Raw genomic sequence first — 13113 nt, 5'->3', positions numbered from 1 at the left:
AAATGAGCAGAGAATTTTTTTAGGCTTAGAAATTATTGGAGGAAGCTACGACGATTTTGAGATTTGACTAAGGTGTTATGATGTTATTTTTACGACGACGATGTGTATTATGCTGCTGAGGTATGTTTACGATTAATAGGCTGAGGCTACTATATGAGTTATTTGATTATGCTTCATATTTATAATGACGAAATATTGACGAGTGTCGATGGATACGTATATGTATAATGAGGTAAGGAATAATGAGTAGTGTTTAGGGACTCTGATTTATGAAAAGGATGTTGGAAACCAAGAAACGTACTTTAAGAGTTATGAAATGTGTGTGTATATTCGTGAATGTATTACAATGCAGACGAAAATTTTTTTGGACACTTATATTTATAGGATTTTGTTTCTACAGATTTGCAACGCTAATTCTTGACCTGTGAAATATTTTTAAATGTGACTGCAACGGTAGCAGAAACTGCTGTCGTAAATATTTCCGTACGAAAGTTAAGTGACCACCTGCACGTAATGCGTCGCGGGCACCCAGCTGTGTCAGACGCCTGGAGAAAAAGCCATTATTGCGAGCCCTTTTCAGCGGCACAGGTAGAACAAAAAAAAGAAAGGGAAGGCCATTGTCCGCGCTACTGACATCTCCTTGTTGAAAGCATACTGTGGAGCTCGTAATTTATGATATTTACTGAAATGCCTAATGAAACGATGAGAAACATTTCACAGCTATTGCCTTGCTAGTTAAGAAAAATGCCATATGGCTTGCTTAATGTATTTATTTACACATTTTGTTTAATATCAAGTTTCTAGCTGCACTGCAGCATTGGTTAAAATAAAATTTAATATATGTACTAATATAAATATTTTATGCCTACAGATCCAGTAAATAATTTTATGATCTATCCAAAACAAATGAGGGAGCACAAAAAAAAAAAAACATTTCCCTTCACAGGAATTGCATAAATAATTTTTTTACGATTTGGTAACTTATCTACTAGCGTAAGTTTTTGTGATGCATCACTCTAATGTTAAGATGTGACATAGGTATTAGACATGGCCATTTTAGTGTAATATTTTTTCTGCTTGCGCTATGTCATGTTTAGGTATAAGTTGCTACTGTTTGCCAGGCATAGTGTTATTGAATTTGACTTTTGCTCATTTATGCTGCTAGCTTTGCCAATTGGCATTTTTTTGCATTGCTGTTTGTGTTGATTTGTTATGTGATGCTGCATTGCCTCGTCCCTTAGTTTAGCATCTGAGCTCAGTAGATTTAAGTTAGCTTAAGAGAGGGTAGCCTCTAAGAGAATGAGTTGCGATGAATTGGAAGAAATGCATTGAGAAAACAGGTTTAGGTAGGATTTTCTTGGAAATAAATGTTGAGGTAAGAAATGTGTGAACATATAAATACAGAAAGCATGCTTAGATAGAATTTCTTTTGGTGGAAACAAAGGATGAAATAAGAGGAAAGATATATGAAGTTTTGGGTTGGACTGCAGTACCAAATGTTACACTGAAAACGAACCCTGCCCTTTCCTATTGGTGTTATCCCACTATGTGTTTGTGTACCCTTGAGTATTTGTTTTCTTCCTGTCTCTGTGTAATTTCATAGAATTTTTTCTTTTAATATTAAGCTACATTCACTATGATGAGGAATACTGTTATCCTCAAATACAATTGGCATTAATAATGTGTTATTTACTTTGTAAAGATGTTTAGACATTGTTTATTGTTTTGTTTTAATGCTCATGTGTAAAGTTGATGTTTCAATAATTATTCTGATCTATGTATGTACTTATGTCATAATTCCTGTAACATTGATGTATATGTTTATTTCTATTCTTTTGTAAAGCCTGTTTTACTACAAATGTTATCTGTATTATTATGTTTTTAATAATGTATTTTGTACCTTTGTTATTGTATTCTTACGTCATAAAATTGTAATTGTCACCAGTTCATGATATTATTAACTTGTTAGTTACATTTCACTGCACACGTTTCTGTTGGTCATAGTATATGGACAATATGTGAGAAGTTGGGACTGTTAGTGTTTGCACGTGTGTTACTAATTCAGCAAGGGACTGGATAACAGCATTGCTTGTTCTAAGGACAATTTTAAAAACTTTGTGAGTGCACAAGTGGTGGTTTATGGACTTGCTATATTCTCCGCAAGACTCTTCGATGGTGAATGTGCACCTGCACAATCGCAACAGATGGCTGCTGGTCATCTCTACAAGGACTACAGTGGGTCTGCACCTCTGGTGGCCCACCAATACCATTATCTCTACAAGGACTACAGTGGGTCTGCATCTATGATGACCCACCAATACCATTATCTCTACAAGGACTACAGTGGGTCTGCACCTCTGGTGGCCCACCAATACCACAATCTCTGCCAGGACTACAGTGGGTCTGCTCTGTGATGACCTACCTACCAATATTCATCAAAACTTCGACTGACTCTGCAGTGGGTTTGCTCTGTTGTGGCCCATTACCTGTCAGCATGTCGAGAGTCAGCACTGTCTTTCCATTGGAAGGACAACACTACTTCTTCAAGACTGCATGGAAATCCACTACTTCCATGTGCATTTTCTTTTACTGCTCAGACTTTGAGACAAACACTGCTATTCTCCTGTTATGTACGATTAGGACTGTCTTTAGGGACTGTGAGAAAATTTGAGCTTTTGACCAACGTTGTATCAATAAGTGTGTGCATTTTATATCTTTGTTACTGTAATTGTGAAAAATTTTTGTCAAATCTGTATTGGCCAGTGCCCAACACCATTTGTAAAAATTTTTTGTGGGGAGCATGGGGGCTATGTAAGTAGGCTGTTTATGTTTTCTCTATGTAAGTAGGCTGTTTATGTTTTCTCGATGTAAGTAGGCTGTTTATGTTTTCTCTATGTAAGTAGGCTGTTTATGTTTTCTTTATGTAAGTAGGCTGTTTATGTTTTCTCTATGTAAGTAGGCTGTTTATGTTTTCTTATTGGCAACGTTACGTAGCGCTCAATATGAAAATCACTGGCTGTGCTGTGTGCAGTCTGTGGCTAGTTTGCATTGTTGTCTGCCATTGTAGTGTTGGGCAGCGGCAGCTGGATGTGAACAGCGCGTAGCGTTGCGCAGTTGGAGGTGAGCCGCCAGCAGTGGTGGATGTGGTGAGAGAGATGGCGGAGGTTTGCAATTTGTCATGAACTGATATATATATTATTACTTGTGATGATATTAAGGTAAATACATTGTTTGTTCTCTATTAATATCTTTCATTTGCTAACTATCCCTATCAGTAGTTAGTGCCTTTAGTAGTTTGAATCTTTTATTTAGCTGGCAGTAGTGGCGCTTGCTGTATTGCAGTAGCTTGAGCAGCGAAGATTTTTGTGAGGTAAGTGATTTGTGAAAGGTATAGTTTAATGTTAGTCAGGGCCATTCTTTTGTAGGGAATTTTGAAAGTCAGATTGCGTTGCGCTAACAAAGTATTGTGTGTCAGGTTAAGCACAGTCCTGTATAAATTGTTCAAAGGGGACGTTTCAGTAGTTGCCACTATTTAAGTTTCAACCCTTGTAAATCAGTGGCAGTGTTGCAGAGAGGGTTAGTCAAAGACAGTGCGAGGTGATCTTTCAGTCTCCAACTTTAACCTAAGAATTCGAGAATGCTCTGTGACTCTCATCTGCATAGGGAAAGATGGGCAATTGTAACGGTAAATTATGCACTATGATCGAAGTGGTAGAAATATGTCTGAGATATATATTCGAGAATTAACAATGAATGGACGTAGTGCACAGTCATCTAGCTACATTTGCAATCTAGTATATGGGACTCGCAAAATAGTGGACGGATGGTTTTTTGAAGATACAGTAACTGGGAAGCATGCTTCTGTGTCATAGGTTGGCATTGAAATTACAGAAAAAAAATAGTAAAATTGCTAAAATTGATCGCTATATCAACTGTGATGCTTATTACAGTATATTGACCGTGTCTTTTAAGTCCCATTCATCCACCTGTGTGCTGTTGATTACTACATAATGTAAATGTCGTGTGACTAGGGCCTCCCATCGGGTATACCGTTCGCCGGGTGCAAGTCTTTCGATTTGACGCCACTTCGGCGACTTGCGCGTCGATGGGGGTGAAATGATGATGATAAGGACAACACAACACCCAGTCCCTGAGCGGAGAAAATCTCCGACCTAGCCGAGAATCGAACACGGGCCCTTAACTTTGACATTCTGTCTCGCTGACCACTCAGCTACTGGGGGCGGACACTACATAATGATTGCGTGACATCACTTATTTGTGATCCCCTCTGGGGATAGCCTGCACTGAAACAGTGATGTATGTGACCGCAATATGAGGGATCAATCAAAATAGAACTCCTAGACATCTGCAATCATGTAACTGTGAAAGATGACTTTAAATGTAGAGGTTATCAATCACCCTCGGACAGCAATTGGAAAATATCACAAAACGCCACAAACTCTTCCACTTTCCATATATGCTGATGTCTTCCGCATTTTTTGTCAAAAAGAATCACTACCTCTTTCTTTTATCTCAATCATCCTGTGTGTGTTGTGGAAGCAGCAGCAGCATAATTTACACCGTGTCCACTTTTCTGTGAGAGCCATTGGATGGAGATGTGTTAATGTTGGTTTAGCACCTGACACAGAACTTGAAGCCATAGTGGAAAAAAAATTGTGGTGGTGTATGTAGCTGTAGTGTTTTACAGCAGAAAAAAGACAGTGTATCAAACAAGAACACAAGGACACACTCTTGCGACTGATAGTTGTGCGATATGGTTCTCCTACAGTACAGGTGATAAACTTTACACTGGTCTGTGCAAGCAATTTCGATCATGAGCTACCTACTCCAATGAATCAATACCTGTATATTTAATAGGATTAACACATATTTATTTATTTACACATCAAGTTCTGTAGGACCAAATTGAGGAGCAAATCTCCAAGGTCATGGAACTTGTCAGTATATGAAATTACAATATAAAAGTAATAACAGATAAAAATAACATGTTTATGAACCCAAAAAAGTCAATCCATAAGCTTAAGGAAAGGCAATCAACAATACAACAAGAATCAGCTTAATTTTTCAAGGAACTCCTTGATAGAATAGAAGCAGTGACCCATGAGGAAACTCTTCAGTTTCGATTTGAAAGTGTGTGGATTACTGCTAAGATTTTTGAATTAGAGTGGTAGATTATTGGAAACGGATGCAGCAGTATACTGCACACCTTTCTGCACAAGAGTTAAGGAAGTCTGATCCAACTGCGGGTTTGATTTCTGCTGAGTATTAACTGAGTGAAACCCGATTATTCTTGGGAATAAGCTAATGTTGTTAACAAGAAATGACAGTAAGGAATATATACGTTGAGAGGCCAGTGTCAAATTAACCAGACTCGGGAACAGGGGTTGAAAAGAGGCTCGTGAACTTACACCACTTATTGCCCAGACTGCCTGTTTCTGAGACGAAAGTATCCTTTTAGAATGGGAAGAGTTACCCCAAAAAGTTACCCCAAAATATAATACCATATGACATAAGCGAATGAAAATAAGCAAAGCAGACTAATTTTTGTGCCAAACGATCACTCACTTCAGATTCTGTACGAATAGTAATAATGGCAGCATTAAGTCTTTGAACAAGATTCTGAAAGTGGGCTTTCCACGACAATTTACTATCTATCTGAACGCCAACAAATTTGAACTGTTCAGTTTCACTAATCATATGCCCATTCTGCGAAATTAAAATGTTAGGTTTAGTAGAATTGTATGTTAGAAACTGTAAAAACTGAGTCTTACTGTGATTTAGTGTTAGTTTATTTTCTACAAGCCATGTACATAGGTCATGAACTGCACTATTTGAAACTGAGCCAATGTTACACACAACATCCTGTACTACCAAGGTAGTGTCATCAGCAAAGAGAAATATTTTAGACTTACTCATAATAATAGAGGGCATATCATGTGTATACATAAGGAACATGAGTGGCCCCAACACTGATCCCTGGGGCACCCCCCACTTGTCTGCACCCCACTCGGACCCCACATCACAGCCATTCTCAACATTGTGAATAATGACCTTTCTCTGTCTGTTGTTAAAGTGAACCAGTTGTGAGCTGCTCCCTGTATTCTGTAATGGTCCAACTTCTGGAGCAATATTTTGTGATCAACACAATCAAATGCCTTAGTTAAATCAAAAAATACGCCTAGCGTTCGACTTTTGTTTAACCCATCCAGTACCTCACAGATAAAAGAGAATATAGAATTTACAGTTGTTAAACGACTTCTAAAGACAAACTGTACATCTGATAGCAAATCGTGTGACCTAAAATGATCAATTATCCATACATACACAGCCATTTCAATAATTTTAGCGAACACTGATGGCATAGAAATAGGTCTAAAATTATTTTCATTACCCCTTTCTCCCTTATTATAAAGCGGCTTTACTACTGAGTACTTTAATCGTTCAGGAAACTGACCATTCCTAATGTAAAAAATACAAATTTGGCTAAATACAAGGCTAACCTGTGCAGTACAGTAATTTAATATTCTGCTAGGCACTCCATAATAACCATGAGAGTCCTTAGTCTTCAGTGATGTAATTATTGACTCTATTTCCCCCCCCCCCCCCCCCTCCCCGCCTGTGTGTATCACAGAGGAGTATTTCAGACATCAATCTCGGAAAGGCATTTGCCACGAAAGTTATATGACTTCCTGTAGAAACTAAATTTTTACTTAATTCACTAGCAATGCTCAGAAAATGATTGTTAAATACTGTACATATATCTGATTTATCAGTAACTGAAATATTTATACTGCAAACTGACTTTATATCATCGACCTTGTGCTGCTGCCCAGACACTTCCTTCACAACTGACCATATTGTTTTAATTTTATCCTGTTAATTAGCTATCCTATTTGCATACCAAATACTCTTTGCCTTCCTAACAACATTTTTAAGCACCTTACAATACTGTTTGTAATGGGCTACTGCAGCTTGATTATGTCTATTTCTAACATTTTGATATAATTCCCACTTTTTTCTACATGATATCCTTATCTCACCAGTCAGCCACCTGGGCTGCTTATTACTGCTAGTAACCCGTTTAGTACATTCTAATGGAGAGCAGCTCTCATACAGTATGAGAAATGTGTTAAGAAAGCATTATATTTATCATCTATGTTATCGGCACTATAAACATTCTGCCACTCTTGTTCCTTGACAAGGTTTAAAAAGCTCTCTGTTGCTGTTGGATTAACTTTCCTACCTAGTTTGTAATTATATGTGACATTTGTTTGAGTACAAAAGCCTTTTAGTGTTAAAATTTGTGCATCATGGTCTGAAAGGCCATTCACCCTTTTACTAACAGAAATCCCATCTAGTAATGAAGAATTAATAAAAATATTGTCTGTGGCTGTGCTACTGTTCCCCTGCCCCTAGCTGAAAAATAAAGAAGTCTGCATCAGATCATATGAATTTAAGAGATCTACCAACATCCTTTACCTGCTCCATCATATACAAAATTTATACTGAAGTCACCACATGTAATTAATTTTTGGTACTTCCTACAAAGTGAGTCAAGAACACTCTCTAGCTTGAGCAGAAATGCTCTGAAGTGAGAGTTAGGGGACCTATAAACAACAAGAATTAGAAGTTTAGTTTCACTAAATTCAACTGCCCCTGCACAACATTCAAATATCTGTCCAGTGCAGTGCCATGATACGTCTATGGACTCAAATGGAATACTGTTTTTTACGTACATAGCCACTTCCCCACGCCACAATGCACTCCTTGAAAAACAGTCAGCTAACCTCCTAGTAAAGGAAGCCTCTGAATTACCAAATTATTTAAGTGATGCTCCAACATACAGATAATTTCAGAGTCAACATCTATAAGCAGTTTATTAACTTTATCTCTAATACCTCTTATATTTTGATGTCATAAATATGCTAATTCCTTCTTTCCTTGGAAACATGACGTCCTCTGAAGGTGAGTCCTTAGTTAGAGAGAGACTTCCTTTAAACAGGTATACCTATCATCTGACTTCAATCTAAAAACGTGCAACTCTAACACCAACTACTACGGGAATTTTTCCATGAGTGATCCCACCACCACCCACTACATTGTCACCTATAATCTTTGCCAGCCTCCCCTTCCCATATGTATTGAGGTGCAGGCCATGCCTAGTGAAACTCGATCTACTGATAGCCCCAACTGGCACCACTGAAGTGTGACCCTTGCCCTCGGCCATCAGCGCCCACCCCAGCCCCATGTTAACGCGCCTAACAGTCGCATTAAGATGAGGCCGATCATGACGCTGAAACAGTTGCACGAAATGCACATTGGTGCAACCAGTTTGAGTAGCTATCTTTATCAGGTCACCACCTACATCATAATCCCCATCCCTATCAAGGCTATTCCCTGCTCCACCCACTATCACTACCTGATCCTCCTTTGTAAAATTCCTACATAACTCCCCTATGCTGTCAGTCATCTGAGTCAACCCTGCACTGGGCTTGACAATGCTGGTGACCTGGTACTCACTCCCCAACACTTCCTGCAACTGCTGGTCCACACCTCTACCGTGCAAACTATCTAGCAGCAGAACCTTCTTCTTTCTGTTAGACTCTGCAACTGACCTAGGCCACCTAACTGTTGAGGACTGCTGCATATTCCCTACATCTACAGCTACAAGAGGCTCCTCTCCACTCATCTCTGACAGTTGGTCAAATCTATTGCATATACGCAAAGTATAACTGTCTGAATACCTCCTCCTCCTAGCTGCCTTCTTGCCAACTGGCAGTTCCCATTCCCCAACACCCTTCATCCTCCTCAATTGTTCTAGTTCCTCCTTTGCGCGTTCTAACTGCACCTGAAGGGCACAGATCTTACGCTTCTGCTCCTCTATCAACTTATTTCTACTACAGATTCTGCAATCCCAGGAGAGGATCTCGCTAGAATACCCAGGGGTTTTCTCTACTGCACTCCCCCAAATGAAAATACTTTAACAAATCCCACACCGTAACCCACTATTTACAAACCTACGACAGAGCCCACACTTCTCACTCATGGTAAAATTTTACAGTTACTGAAAAAAAACTACGTTTACATTACGTAAGTTCAGTTACACCAGTAGAACTATTTATAGAACTAACAATAGCGGTCTCGAAATTCTCTGTCCACTAAGAGAACAACTACTTGTATTAATACTACTACACCACTGCTAGTATCAATACCAACAAAACTTCACAAAATTATTAGCTAAAACCAAACATTCAAGCGGCCACTGTAACACTCAACGAAGTTAAAACACTGAATGAAAATTTTACTGAATTATTTCACTAGAAACAATAAGAAACGTCAGCTGAAAACTAAAGCACCAAGTTTACTAAACGACTTCAACACACAGAAAATTCTAAAAAACACAGCGAGCGAACGTTTCCAAAAGTTTATTAAATCTTTATTTCGCCACAAACAGCACGAAACACCGCTGAAAACTATTAAATTTAATAACTGTGTGACAGTGCACAAATAACATTGTCAGTTTAATCCGCTACAGCTGCATTGCATGCCGCAAAATGCAAACACACTACTACCTTGCAGACGGTATTTCTTTTCATCATATCAGAAGACAGGAATGTTGTAATACCTTATTGAGACCTCTACTGGTTGTGTTTGCCTGTAGAATCCAGACCGCTTTTTATACAATGTGACAGTAACATAGGCCTTGTGATCGTGTTTAGCAATAGTGTAGGTGTTACGCAAAATGTTTGTTGTCGGCAGTACAGTCCTTCTGCGGTCAGCTTCAAAAGTTGGTTGTCAATAGTGTTCCTGGAGAAGACCATCACTTCCCTCCAGAGATTCCCATTTAGACTACCTGGTGAGTGTAATCTGACTGCTGAAAAAATATTACCTGCCATCTAAAGTGATTCCCATGATCAAGTTAATTAATTAGTCTATCAATTTGATATCAATGATGTCTCACCTGTGAGGGGGGGGGGGGGGGGGGGGGGCGACGGCTAGAGCACCACAGATACAATTCCTGACTTGGAGCGGTAATCAGGTGATTCTTTTTTTCGTTGCCGCGATATCTTTTAATAGTATTTCAATCTCTTACCTACACAGGAAGACACGGCCATCATAATAAAATCGGATGTATTAGCGAATTTATAAAGTGTTACACAGTATAAACCTGATACTTACAACTTCTATGTGCTGTACTTCGTATCTAGCTAGCCGTTAGGTTACTTTAAGGGAGTTCGAAAGTGAAGAGGCGTCCTGTGGTAGAGGTAGATCTTAGCACTCCATCATGAGCCAAAAATGAATTTAATATTCTAGTCCTATGATGCATGATGTGACAAATAAGAAAAGATTTGTGTCTCCTTGATGAGACAATACTTCAAGGACATGTAGCCTACGCCATACTATTACAGGATTTTCACAACAAGTAATGATACTTCAGCGATGTTGAAAAGCATGTATGCCTCGATTTCTTCCGTCTTCGACAATAACTTGTATAAAAGGGAGAAATCTAAATTTCGTGTGAGAAATTCGAGGTGTATGGTCAACAACATCACTGTCTCGGATTAGGTAAAGTCGATTTTTTTTTAAACTGGGGAACCTACGTTTGGGTGGAATTGGTTAGAACAACTGTATACATCCAAGCTGCAGCTCCTTGTTTTGTAGTGCACTGTGGCTGGCTGTGTCGGCGGTCACGAGTAGCTGGCATCCGGAAGTAACAGATTAGCTCAGCCTGTGACGGGCGGTTAGATATAAGGAAAGCATCGACCTATCTGACCTTGACCATAGTAGAGGGAGCTCGTGAAGTGACCAGTGTACTGGATGAGTGGCGATAGAAGCGTTTTGAGAAAATACAGGTATTTGCGCTGGAAATATTCATAACTTCCAAATTCCTACCGCTCCAATCATCCCTGGACGCCCTTTGTGGCCGAGGATGGTGCACACTGGCATACACACGCATCCACGACTATCGCTACAGCCGCGGTGGTAACTTTGATCGACCTCTGTTCGATGCCGCCAGTGTCGTATGAGAGGGTTGGTGTGCTGCATGTGCACATCGGGACATGAGCACGTTGGATAACAGCTTATTAGTATGGACTGGGATTGGATCACAGTTTAAGTGTGTTGTGTTGAGCGCATCTCAACACATTACAGTGGTCTCTGTCTTGCAGTGGTGTTTGCTATTGTCTCTATTCTACATGCAGTGCACCCTCTGTCCTCCTCCTCCCCCTCCTTCCGAATGTGGTGGATAGAAGCAATTTAGGCATTCTATAGTGCTTTAAAAAGCCTATCGAAATGTCAAGATTCTGCTGATAGTGATCCTTAACATCTCCCCATGACAATTTATTACCACAGATTAGATCGTGATTTAAGCGTGTACTGTTTGGTGCTTCTCAACACATCGCAGTGGACTCTGTCTTGTCTATATTACCACGCAGTATGTCCTTCCTCTTCTTCCTTCTTCCGAATACAGCGGGAATAAACAATTTATGAATTCTATAGTGCTTTAAAAACCCAGTCACGACGTGATTCGCGACTGATAGCGATCTCTGACATCCAGCCATGCCAACTTATTACTAAGGACTAGATCGCAGATTAAGTGTGTCGTTTTCAGTGCTCCTCAATACACTGCAGTGGAGTCCGTCTTGCACAGGTATTTGTTGTTGTTGTTTTGTCTATCCAATCACGCACCAGGCCCTTCCTCCTCCTTCCGAATGCAGTGGAGGGAACCACCTTAGGGGTTAAATAGAGCTTTGAAAACTCAATTAAAACATCAAATTCCAGATTGATCAATTTATTGTTTCTCATAGTGGTATTGCAAACGCACACACCAGTCCAACCACTCCACAGATTCTTTAATGACATAGCACGCAGCAGAGCTGAAATTTGAAAATTTTAAGCTACCTACAACGTAATCAACTTCCTACCAAATGACCCAACTGTGTCAGTATCCACTGCTAGGTGGCAAGGGAAAACAAATCCAGTAGGGTTTGGAACCTGGATGGTTGCAAGATCGAATCCTGCCAAATATTCCAATCCTAGCATCCACCAATAGAAAGCAAGGAGAAATTGTCCAACACTAAAGGGTACTGATTTAATTGATTAGCTAATCAATCGGATGGAGTAAGAGAATAATTCCAAGACATCCACAGCTGCACGTTTACCAGGTGAACACTGCTTTGATTGTGGTTCGGTCTGAGCGCGACCGATGGGGCATGCAGGCCTGGCAGTGCTACTCGGTGGAACATGGCCTCTTAAGAGAGAGATCATGTGTTTTGTCAGGAATTTCGCAGGTATCAATATCAAAGGACTTCCCCCGTCTGCCGATTTGGTTCAGGGATTGGAATGGTATTTCACGGGGCTGTAGAGCCGTTATCGGCCAACAGCACTGTGGTGAGCCCACTGGTATTTCCGAACTCACTCCGGCGCAAGCCGACTCAGGGCAGCCTGCACGTGTGGCGAGATGGGAAAAAGTTTTTCAGATAAGTTTAAGCAGTCTGTGACAGTGCAATTATGTGTTTTCTTATGTGATCACAATGAAAAAGTCTTGCAGTTGTTAAGATATTCTATACACTGAAATCGATTTCCTGACAAATTCTTTAAATAAATTATATTCCATACAGCACCTTGTATCCTGTTAATTGTTTAAACAAGCAGTATTCCATACTGCAGCCAGTTTCGCGACAAATTCTTTAAATAAATGAATAAACTATATATCAAAAACTCTATTTTATCCCATAAACTGTTTAAATAAACAATATTCGACACATTATCTAAATTGTTTAAACAAGATTCCACAGACCGCAATCGATTTCCACCAAATTCCTTAAATAAATAAATAAACTGTATTCTATATACTGCCTTGTACCCCATAAGTTGTTTAAATAAACAATATTCAACACAATGTCTAATCTGTTTAAGCAATATTCCATACACTGCAATCAATTTTCAGCCAAATGACCATTCAACTAAGTCTTTTTTCCGTCAGTAGTTGGGGAAGGGGAGGGGGAGGGGGAGGGCTTGGGGGTTTCCTGGAGGGGGAGGGGTTAATTAATTACTCGATTTAATTGATCAGTAAATCAAATTGATATCAAA

The sequence above is a fragment of the Schistocerca americana genome, chromosome 1 (genome assembly GCF_021461395.2).
Source record: "Schistocerca americana isolate TAMUIC-IGC-003095 chromosome 1, iqSchAmer2.1, whole genome shotgun sequence".
NCBI lineage: Eukaryota > Metazoa > Arthropoda > Insecta > Orthoptera > Acrididae > Schistocerca > Schistocerca americana.
Note: the sequence above shows the minus strand (reverse complement) of the source record.